We start from the raw sequence: 12,560 nt of genomic DNA on the forward strand, positions 1-12,560 counted from the left end.
ATTTTTAAAATGTGTCTATTCTAAGTAAAAAGTTTTATTGCACCAGCGGTGCACTCCTGTTCTCTTTTCTTTTCTAGCAGATCAGGTGTTTCTGACATTATTGTCAGATCTGACAAGATAAGCTTCATAATTTTTTTGGGGTGTTATTCAGACACTAGAGCAGCAAAATAGATCAGCTGGGCTGCCAGGCAACTGATATTATTTAAAAGGAAATACATATGGCATCCTCCATATCCCTCTTGTTACAGTTGTCCTTTAAAGCTTTTTACTTTTGAGCAGAATTTGGTTGAAAAATCAAGTAGTAGTGCTGTATGGACCATGAGCTGATGGTTTTTGGCTTTTGGGCAGCATTATATATGGCAAGTACGGCTAATGTCATGGGCACCTTCAGGGCCTCCTTTCATAACTTACAATGGTATACAGGATCTTCTAAAAAAATTAGCATATTGTGATAAAGTTCATTATTTTCTGTAATGTACTGATAAACATTAGACGTATATATATTTTAGATTCAAATACACACAACTGAAGTAGTTCAGGCCTTTTATTGTTTTAATATTGATGATTTTGGCATACAGCTCATGAAAACCCAAATTTCCTATCTCAAAAAATTAGCATATTTCATCCGACCAATAAAAGAAAAGTGTTTTTAAAACAAAAAAAGTAAACCTTTAAATAATTATGTTCAGTTATGCACTCAATACTTGGTCGGGAATCCTTTTGCAGAAATGACTGCTTCAATGCGGCGTGGCATGGAGGCAATCAGCCTGTGGCACTGCTCAGGTGTTATGGAGGCCCAGGATGCTTCGATAGCGGCCTTAAGCTCATCCAGAGTGTTGGGTCTTGTGGATCTCAACTTTCTCTTCACAATATCCCACAGATTCTCTATGGGGCTCAGGTCAGGAGAGTTGGCAGGCCAATTGAGCACAGTAATACCATGGTCAGTAAACCATTTACCAGTGGTTTTGGCACTGTGAGCAGGTGCTAGGTCGTGCTGAAAAATGAAATCTTCATCTCCATAAAGCTTTTCAGCAGATGGAAGCATGAACCCACTTTTGAACCAGAAACAGCGGCAGATGCGCCTGACCTGGGCTACAGAGAAGCAGCACTGGACTGGTGCTTACTGGTCCAAAGTACTTTTTTCGGATGAAAGCAACTTTTACATGTCATTCGGAAATCAAGGTGCCAGAGTCTGGAGGAAGACTGGGGAGAGGGAAATGCCAAAATGCCTGAAGTCCAGTGTCAAGTACCCGCAGTCAGTGATGGTCTGGGGTGCCATGTCAGCTACTGGTGTTGGTCCACTGTGTTTTATCAAGGGCAGGGTCAATGCAGCTAGCTATCAGGAGATTTTGGAGCACTTCATGCTTCCATCTGCTGAAAAGCTTTATGGTGATGAATATTTCATTTTTCAGCACAAACTGGCACCTGCTCACAGTGCCAAAACCACTGGTAAATGGTTTACTGACCATGGTATTACTGTGCTCAATTGGCCTGCCAACTCTCCTGACCTGAACCCCATAGAGAATCTGTGGGATATTGTGAAGAGAAAGTTGAGATCCACAAGACCCAACACTCTGGATGAGCTTAAGGCCGCTATCGAAGCATCCTGGGCCTCCATAACACATGAGCAGTGCCACAGGCTGATTGCCTCCATGCCACGCCGCATTGAAGCAGTCATTTCTGCAAAAGGATTCCCGACCAAGTATTGAGTGCATAACTGAACATAATTATTTGAAGGTTGACTTTGTTTGTTTTAAAAACACTTTTCTTTTATTGGTCGGATGAAATATGCTAATTTTTTAAGATAGGAATTTTGGGTTTTCATGAGCTGTATGCCAAAATCATCAATATTAAAACAATAAAAGGCTTGAACTAATTCAGTTGTGTGTATTTGAATCTAAAATATATGAAAGTCTAATGTCTATCAGTACATTACAGAAAATAATGAACTTTATCACAATATGCTAATTTTTTGAGAAGATCCTGTATAGTTGCTATTTAACGTTCTTGTCTATAGTGGCATTCCCAAGTTCCCAATTCATAAGGATACGCTGTACACAATGCCAGCGATCAGCAAAAGCACTTGAAAAATGCATGCAAAGCTCCCAGTGTAAATGGGCCCTTACTGCAAGGAAAGGGGGAAGGGATCTCATTGCAGAGGGGTGAGCCAGATGAGTAAATAATTTTGGTGTTTGCAATAGGAGCTATTTTCCTAATAGATGCAGCTGTTTCCATGCAGGGTCTCTTGGATACCAGGACACCGAGGCATTGGGTAGTTAAGATTAAGCAACATACTCATTCTATATACCGTAAATGCTGTCTGAATGGATCAGTTTCAGATCAGGGGACAGTTTACCTGCAATCAGTGTACCAATATTCTGCTCCTCCCTTCTGGGCAGGCCATCCTGTCCTATTGAGAGGGGAGGGGAAAGCAGGTGGTATCCCACTCGTTGCTCACAGTGAGAGCTACAACAATGATTGGCCAAAGATTATCTGATTTAGTAGATCTCTGATGGGAAGCCTGCTGATGTAGGGTCAACTGTATTCAAGTTAGACTACCACTTGAATCATAAAGATTTATTTAATGTACATAGCGTCAGAGATGCAGCAGGCTCAAGGAGAGCTTTCAACATTTTCTCTCTCTGCACTCTGATATCTTATTGAGTCCCCTTTAAGACAGTATGATGAGCAGCTTGACTTAGGCACAATGTGCCTGCAACAGAGCGTCCCTGGAAATGATGTTAAAATGTGAACAACCAAGGTATGCACTTGTCTCCTCTGGTTTTCCGTCTCCCTGCCTGATCCGTCTTTTTCTCCGCTTCACGGTCTTCATCTACTTTTCTTCTTCTACAGCCTTCTTTCTAAACCCTTGAAGTGTTTATCACTCGTCCCTAATATGTATTCCTGTCGGTTCCTGTTATTGACTCACCACACAGCCTCTCTTTGCTATTTTTGTGACACCTACAGTCCACCCTCTTCAGCGTTCCTTGTACTGTTTGTTTAGTCATCTACCTAGTCTTCCTGAGAACTTCATTCTATTACCCAAATCAAACCACCCCCAAATACTATTAATGACCTCTTTGGGCACTTTGAATCATGCTAGTGTCATACATCACTGAACTAATGAGGCAGCTCGAGGAAGGTATTAGTAATCAAGGAAGGTCTTTACAAAGGTATATTGAGGGGAGGACGACAGTGCAGGGCCAAGTTCTGTACAGACATTTTGCTAGCCTGCACGCATTCTTTTCAGAGATGGATTAAGATGTAATGGGTATATTGATTGCAGCATCTCGCTCTCCCTCCCTCGTGTTCAGCTTCAGCGTGTGTACCTCTGGCTCCGCCCCAGAGGTACAAGAGGCAGAACACAAGGGAGGGAGAGCGAGACGCCACAACCGATATAACAGGGAGATGGTGACATTATATGCTGTTTCTTACTGTGTTTGATGTACGGGCATTACTTTTATAGTTTTTTAAAATAAATTAGCAATTTTACACATAGCAGCTTCTCTGCAGGAGGGGAGCTGGAGCCAGGGTGGCTGAGAAGGGCAATCATACAAGCAGCTATCTGGTGAGCAGGGAAAAAAAGGGGGGGGGGGGAGCCTGAGCCCACAAGTGGTGGACCTATTACCCCTCTCATGGTAGACATATTGATACTGTGTAACTCTCACAATGGGTGATTGAATCAGTTGTAATACTGCACTATAGTGCGTTTTTGTTTCTCTGTTTGTATTTAATGGTTTTGGTTCATTGTGATAGGGGTCATCTAGAACAGAGAGCCTCCAGGAACTAATGGACTATTGGGATCTACTATTTCCTTAGCTATTTGCAGCAAGTGGGATACAACTATTGCTGCATGATTCCAGTTTTAGACCTTTTTCACACAGGCAGGTAAATTGTGCACCGACTAAGCAATTCTAGCATAGCTCAACCACCCTTCAGCCATATATGCTCCTCCATTTTGGTTGCTGTATGATGTAACCAGATGGCAATGTTTGTAACTATTGATACATGATGCAGTTGATGCAAAGCTGATGAGCACACCAAGCAGCATCTGGCAGGTGGTGAATGGGTATATGCTGAATTGCTGCCATAGCCATAGCCATTTGCCCCCAGCCACCCACAAATTCCACACAGTACTAGGGTACTCATTGACAGGCACTGACAGCAAACAAACAAGGTACCATCTAGGCCAGGTAATGGGGCAGTTCCTTCACTCGACCATACAATCACTAGCAGGGCTGGTGCTTCCATAGGGTCAAACTGGGCAACTGTCCAGGGCTACAAGTGCCTTAGGGGCCCCACAAGCCATTAGAGGTCAGTACAATATGAAAATATAAAGGACTCCACATTCAGTTTTGCCAAGGGCCACATTTTACCTAAAACCATCCCTGTCTACTAGCAAGAAGATTAAGGACATGCAGTGTGTAAACCAGCAGTGGTGGGTCAACCTTTATAGTAACTTATTTTAAAGGGCTTCTGGGGTTAGGGGTTGATTCACAAAACTCTCATGAATTTTCTCACCTTCCTTATTAGCTTACATTTTATTTCCCCTTATCTGTCTCAACTCATGATTTATCTTTCCTTGGCCAATGTGAAACTAACTGAAGGCTCATAAACACGCTCAACAAAAGTCTTTTAAATGCACAATTATCAAACATTTTTTGTTGTTAAAACAAACCAAAAAAGTTGTTTGCTATTGTTCAAACAACTGATAAGACACAGCTCAAGTGAATCCAACTGTTGGATTGACTTGAGCTGCGTCTTATCAGTTGTTTGAACAATAGCAAGCAACTTTTTTTGGTTTGTTTCAACAACAGAAGTTGTTTGATTATTGTGCATTTGATAGTCTTTTGTTGAGCGTGTTTATGAGCCTTGAGTTTTCTCTCAGGAAATACTTTTTTTTTCTACAAAATAACTTTTAAACAGATTGTAATTGAAAAAAATTACAAAAAAAAGTAAGAAGAAACACCAAACTTGGTTTGAGCACTTTCTTCCTTATTGGTGCCATAAAAGGTGTATTATTAATAAAGTTTGAAAATATCTTCTGGGAGAGAACTCAAGAAAAGTTAATTAAACAGTTGTTTATCTCATGATTTATCTCGTTATATCTGAGGTGAAAAATAGGTAATGTGAGATAAATCCAGAGAAATGCTTTGTGAATCAACCTCACAAAGAAGTAAACTCTAATTCTGAAACAATACATATTACTTTAGCTTCCTCACACTTTCCAAAGCAAACCATCTACAATTTCCCAAACACAAGTGGTTAAGTTTTTCTAGCTGATGTATTCCCGTAACTTCATCAGCCTGCTAATTATGTGGACTAACATTTGCCCTGCTTTCTTTAATCAGGTTGATTAGGGGAAGGCAAATAAGAACAATGTCAAAATTGTATGAGTGTAAAGAAAGCTTTCCTGAATTTAGCAGTCCCAGCACAGTTTATCAGTAAGTGGTCATATCTCAAGAATGACAGGCTGATTTGGAAAGAGGAGAGCAATTACTCTAAGCTAAAATGTTATGGATGAGAAAATTGGCTTCAGCCCACCACGTGTAAAAAGTACCAATGTCCTTTTATATGGAAAGGCAATGCAGATAGGATTGTTGCTGTGTGCAAGCTAAAATACTGCTGAAATGAAGCTGTTTTTGGCAATCGCTTTGTCGTTGGTGACACCATGCCGTATGTCCTCATCATTCATGTGCCACCAGTGATGATGAATCGCCTTTGTGATCATCTGAGCACCTTATGCATTGGCCTACTTTGTGCCTAATTTGCTAGTTATGGCCACTTATTATAACGTTTTAATAGATTAGACATTCGACATGAAAAACTCAGAATTTAATAAAAATCTATGAAAATTGAGGCCTCCTCAATCAAATTTTGAACCTTTTGTCAGTTTATCATTGATTGGGGAAGGCTGTTCCATGGCAGTTGACACAGGTGGGAGTCTGGTTGGCTCAGACAACCCAACTTTTTAAGCTACGACTCCGAAGGGAGGTGTACGGGACACGGACGGTGCCGCCCGAACCAGAGCAGTCCGAGCGAAACTAGGACGGTTGGGAGGCATGTTGATTCTGAGCAAGAATGGCTCGAGAGTAAGGCTTCGTAGGTTTGTGGTGCAGAGAGCAGGACAAAACTAGCAGATGTGGTGGGTAAAGAAATATTAGGTCACATCTCTACTGAGACTTGAGCTGATATGTGTGTGTGTGTGTGTGTGTGTGGGGGGGGGGGGGGGGTTGGGCGGCAATGTGGCAATTGGCAAGGTGATAAAAGATCTAAACAGATATTGTTTATCAAATCTGAAAAGTGTATGCCCAGAGTACATGTGACGTTAATCATGAAAAATATTTACATAATGTAAAAATTGTCTGTTAGTTTGATATGCTATATTTGCTGTGGTCAGTTTCTTCCCTACACAGAAAACAGAAGCATCATGTTCAGCAAATCAGAGCTGATCAAACTCACCACTTGCCTTTTTATGATTACTACTGCACTTGTGCAACTCTTTTTTACACTTGAAGTTTGCGGTGTGATGCCATGCAAACTTCAGTGTACTCCACCATGCAGAGTATTACTGATGTAGAAAGGTGGCAATGCATCTAATTGGAGGAAAGAAGGAAGTAATACTAGCCACACTTGTTATTTAAGATGGGGGGGTAAGGAGTTAAGATGGCCTTGCTATTTGTCGTGGCGGTTTGAGTTATGCTGGCCACTATTGTAATGGTGTTGGATAATGGTGGTACTTGTTTTGGGGGTTGTGGAAAGGTGACTACACTTGTTATGGAAGGATTGGGGCTTCAGTCATTTTAGTGGCCTCACTTACTGTGGGAGATTGAATGATGGCAGTTTTTGTTGTGGGGGAGCTAATAAAGCAGAGGCTTACAAGGAGTTTAGGGGTCTCAAACTCAATTTACCTGGGGGGCCGCAGGAGGCAAAGTCAGGATGAGGCTGGGCCGCACAAGGAATTTCACAATTGCGGCGCATCGCCGCCTCTGCCCGCCCCTCTCTCTTCCTTCACAGAGAGGGGCGGGGAGAGGCGGCGATCCGTGCGGCGATTGACGTCAGGAGGGGCAGAGCTGAAGCTAAAAGCTCTGCCCCTTCCAGGAAATGCCGGGGGATTGCCCCCCGGGCAATTTGGGGGCTCTGCAGCCCTCGTTTAGCGGCGAGGATGCGGCGGATTACTTGGGAGCACTGAAGCGAACTATAAGGAAACTTTTGCCGGCAAGGGCCACAAAATATTGTATCGAAGGCCGCAAATGGCCCGCGGGCCGCGAGTTTGAGACCCCTGCCTTAAGTGATTAATCCCATGTGTGTAGTCCAGTCCTCCAAGACCTTCCTTCTAAAAAAATTTCATAACGTGTAGGGAAAAGAGGTTACACTCATCTGATTTCTTGTGGTGCATTTTCTCAACATTGTTCTTGTGATATCATTACCCATCAACTTCATGCTGCTCCTCTCACAGCACTGCTTGGTGAGGATCCAGTGATTAATGCTTCTTGAATAGGCCACCATGCCCCCCAAACACACACACACACTTCTGGTCAAAGGAACTCTGGGAGGTCTTTCTAGAGCTGCTGTGGCCAGATTTAGCAGGGCATAGTGGTCATCTTGGGAACAAGCTCCGGGGATGCTAACAAAAGTGTGACCAGGATGGGAAGTCCTTTTGAACTCTGGACAGGAGCTACACCGAACATAGGTGGAACAAGAAATTTGTATAACCTCTTCTCCCTATTAGTCATGTTTATAGCTCAGCATAGCACCTCATCCATTCATATCATAGACCATTTGAGGGCACAGTTGCCTTTTTTAGGACGCTTTTTTTCTGAAATTGTCTCTCTCTTTGAACTTATGAATATTCCTACGTACTATTTCACAATTAAAAGTGTTTTTACCGTTCTAGGGTATGTCCTTTCTCCACATAGTAACCTTATTTATTTTCAGTTTGTAGTCTAAAGGCAAAATTGTGGCATGAAAGGCAGTTTCATGTTGATACAGTTTATGTTTTGTTTTTGTTTTTCTACTTGTTATGATGCTCTCTTCTGGCATCCATAAATGCATGAAATGTGTCTTATACTCATGACTTTTACATGCGAGAGTACATAGTTTCTGCTGCAGCTAGTGACAATGCAAGTTTATGGAGCCTTAAATCTCTGGCAGACAGTGGCTTGTAATTAATAATACCATCTAAGGCTTTATTCACACCTGCGTTTTCAAAACGCCGGCGTTTTGCAGGAGTGATTTTTCCGCGATCTTACGCGGAAAAATCACTGAACAGTGTGGCGATTTTGTGGCGATCGCGTTTAGCGCTTCTATAGCACTGAAACGCGATCGCCGGGAAATCGCCTGAAAATGGTGCAGGCTACGCGTTTGTGTTTGGCGTTTTTGCCGGATTTTGGGCGATTTCCCGCGTTTAGTGCAAATCGCACCAAGTAAGAACAGGCCCATAGGGTTTCATTACGCGAGCGCTTTTAAAAAGTGCTAGCGTTTGAGCGTTTTGCCAAAATCGCGGCAAAACGCTCTAGTGTGAATGGGGCCTCAGGCCACATTCACAGTAGTGCATTGTAGTGCTGTGAAACGGACACTTTGTAACCAGGGGCTTAACTAGAAATTACTGGGCCCACCTGCGAAACTTTCGATGGGGCCCCCTCCCGCCAACTTTTCACCCCCGGCTTTCTGCACATGTAAACTGAGAACCAAAGTTATTCAATTGGCTAGTGCACACTTGAATGTGTTTTCCCCATGTAGATAAAAACAGACAGCAGTGCAAGCACTGCATGCTTTTTTTTGGTATCAATTACATTAGCTTCTGTGATAAAACGTGCATATTTTCACACGTTTAGAAAACGCATACAGAAAACCGACAGACGAAAGTGTTCCCAGCCTCAGCTTATTACACTCGCTCTGTCCATCTCTGATGGAGCAGAACTGCTCTGCAGACTTCTCCAGCATCACTACAGTACAAAGCACTTATGGAAGGGTAGAGAGGTTGGGGGGCTGGGGGCTGTACAGAAAAGTCTGCTGCACACTGAATAGAGACTGTCTACAAATCTTTGTCTACAAAACTTTGTATGATTCGTTATCATTGACTGAGCAAATGCAGTCATTAGAACAATTGTGCAGTGAATAGAAAGCTTTTTCTCTCTGTGCCCAGACTACTCAAGCATCACTACAGGACACAGTACTAGGGGAGAGGTAGAAAGGCTGGGGTTATAACAGTGCTGTGCACAAAACCCTGCTGAACACTGAATAGGGACTGTCTACAATCTTGTGGAAATGAACAGAGGCGCCAAAAGGATAAAAGTAGCTAATTTTTTTTTTTTTTAAACAGGGGAGGCAGTGGTGGACCTACTCCCTCCAAGCAGACACAAAAAACAGGTTGATATTATATCAACAAGTAAATTTATTCAAATATACAGTCCAAAGGGTCATTGCAACACATTTTGCAGGTGTGGCCCCACCCAGAGGCGCTAGGTTGAGACATAGACACTTGTTGCTGTATGCTCCATCCCCTATTGCCTGATGAGTAGAGATGTTGCCGGCGAACCCCTCACCCTGTATTACTTCCGGGTTGCTATGACTCGGAGTAATACGGTTGCGCTGGGCCGGCGGTGCGCGTCCTTGATCGCACGCCTGTTGCCAGGCACTTTCTGCACATATGCGCGACGTCATGAGTGCTCATGCGCAGAGAGTGCCCGGCAACAGGCGCGCGATCAAAGACGCGCACTGCCGGCCCAGCGCAGCCATACTAATCCGGGTCATAGCGACCCGGAAGTAGTAGCGGCCCATAGAGATTCGCTGGCGAGCGGTCCGCCAACATCTCTACTGATGAGGTGGGGCCACACCTGCGAAACGCCTTGCGATGACCCTTTATGACCCTTTGGAGTGTATATATGAATACATTTGCTTGTTGATATAATATCTACCTGTTTTTTGCGTCTGCTTGGAGGGGGTAAGTCCACCACTGCCTTCCCCAATTTTTAAATAAATGCTTTAGCGACTTTTATCCTCTTGGCGCCTCTGTTCATTTCCACATTGTTCGAGTTCACCCATGGTGGAAAGGTGTTAACCCCTTGTTTCCAGATCTACAGAGATCGACTTCTTAATCCTGAGTGGAGACAGGTCTAATCTCCCCACCTGCATTTACAGTGGTTGCCTTAGTGGTAACCCATGTTTGTGAGTATTGCTTGACATACTTGCCTCTCATCACCCACATCAATCCAGTACATACTGCACTATATTGGGCTCTCGGTGTTCTCTCTCGTTTTTTCGTTGTCTTCAAATCTTGTATAATTCCTTATCAGTGGTTGAGCAGATGCAGTCATTAGAACAATTGCGGAAAGAGCAGAAAGTTTTTTCTCTCTGTTTCCTTAGTTGTCAGTCTCTCAGGACAGAGAAAAGAAACTTCTCCCCCCATGGGGCCCTTGTGGCTTCTGGGTTCTTCTGTGGCTGCATCCCTTGCAGGGTCTGTTGTTACACCCCTGTTTGTAACACAGCTTATCGCACTGCAATGCACAACCTATGCAATGTTTACAGTGAGGCGGGTGCTTTGCGGCATAATGGGTTGCAACAGAAATGTAGAAGTGAATAATGCTTCACTGTACACTGTACTCGACTCAATGCGAACATAACATGTGGTGCCACTGTGCCAATCATTTACATTGCGTTCCTGCTGTCACAGGAAATGCAACGCAGTGGCCAATGTGAATGTAGCCCCATAGTTAGCATTTGGTTGCTGGTAAAAAAAAATTGATACATTTCAGTTGCTGCTGACATAGCAGCTGCTAGCCATTGTAGCATCTCAAAAACATCAAAATAAACCAAGAATGTTGCAACGATTTATTGCTGATGCACACTGCGCAGCAAATTTCTCTAACATTGGTTTTGATTCAGAAAGCAACATTTTCCTGCAATGCACAGATCTATGTTTGTTCTTTTTGTGCATAAAAGTCTTCATGAGCAAGGTCAAGGACGTAACAGCAAGGGGGCAGCCACTACAACTGCAGGGGAACCCAGAGTTGTAAGGGGGCCCTTACTATTACCTCACTCCCTCTAATATAGGAGTCCAACCTTCAATTCAGGTGTTTTTGTGGCTACACTTGCTATGGGTGTGAAGATTATGATGGCTGCACTTGTTTTATGATCCTTGCAAGAGGGGCCTCCAGGCTGTGAGGGTCACTAGGGGTTGTCCAGGGAAAGGGTGTGAACATTAAAGGAACCCCATCAAAGTTTTTCTGCATGATTTGTAGTTACGCCCCTGTGCAAGGTGTTACCACTTGAATCTTAACATCCGTAAACGACCCTATATACCGCATAAGATAACAGGTGAGCAAGCAGCAGATAACAAGTGCAACATGTGTGCATGCTTGTGCGTTTCCTGCTTGCTCGCCCATGATTATACATGTTATATATTTAGCAGACATTAAAGAATACGTGAAGTGTGATGAAACCTAATGCCTACGGTTATATAGTTTTGTAATAGTAATAATTCATAAACTAAAAATGTAATATATTCACTTGTTTGCTGTAAAACCCTAACTGTAGCTTGAATCCCTACCCTTCTGGAACTTTTTTCTGAAGGCTTATCACAGTTCAACCCCCAGCTCTGTGGCCAGTAGGGATGGCCGGAAATGGCGATTTCCAATTCCGATAGAATTCTGCATTCCTACAAGTGTCTTGCCGATTTTCTTTGAATTCTGCAGAAATCTGAATTTCTGATTTCTGATTTTCCGAGGAATGTTTTTTTTTCTTTCCCCATTTTTGTTAATAAAGTTAGGTAATTTAAAAAATAAAAAAAAAGTTGAATCCCTTATATTTTGCAGATATACGCTATTTTGTCTACAACTGCTGTACACTTCTGAATTTTCTTATTGGCTTAATATTTCCGAGTCTTGTGATTGGCCTAAAATTTACACAGTATTCCGATTTTGGTGGTACAATACTGATTCGCTAATTGGCCAAATACTTCTGTGTCTTGTGATCGGCCTAAAATTTCCGAGTATCTGTAATGCAGTATTCTGCGGAAATCCAATTTCCGCACACCAATTCAGAAACTCGGAATTCCGTGGAATTTGGAAGCTCATCCCTAGCGGACAGCCCCCAGCACTACGGTTGTGGCTTTATTGCGCGAGATTCCTCCTTTACTCAATTGTCGCCTACTGTATATATCATTGCCATGCTGAGGTTAGACTGGTGAATAGGGAATTCTGGTTGATTGGTAAGAAATATTACACTTTGCTTATGGTTGATTATTTCATGAATTAACCTTAAAAGGCAAAATAGACCATGCAGCTACATCATTGCTTATGTTCCATGTAACCTTATACAGCTTCTCCTGAACTGAGGACCTACTTTGATTTGTGGTGCGAAAATGGGCCCTAGAGGAAGAGTTAATATCCTATTTGTAGTTTCTATTTTCCCAACCACTGGAGATGTCCAAGTTGCGAGCAATGGTAGCAGGATCTGGGTTCATCCCTTCAGATTTCTGGCTGGTCCAACTGCGTACAACCCTGTCAAAAGGCAACAACTAATTCTCTTATGTTGAGAATAATAGTAAGTCCTCTTAC

At 42.9% G+C, this 12,560-nt stretch overlaps 1 protein-coding gene across 3 annotated transcripts in view; it reads left to right on the plus strand.

The window, feature by feature from the left end:
* The window catches only part of DLGAP4 (DLG associated protein 4), a 367,380-nt gene that overhangs the window by 18,175 nt on the left and 336,645 nt on the right, over nt 1–12,560 (plus strand). The gene's annotated exons all lie outside the window — the stretch shown is intronic.

Source organism: Hyperolius riggenbachi, chromosome 12 (genome assembly GCF_040937935.1).
Source record: "Hyperolius riggenbachi isolate aHypRig1 chromosome 12, aHypRig1.pri, whole genome shotgun sequence".
Taxonomy (NCBI): Eukaryota; Metazoa; Chordata; class Amphibia; order Anura; family Hyperoliidae; genus Hyperolius; species Hyperolius riggenbachi.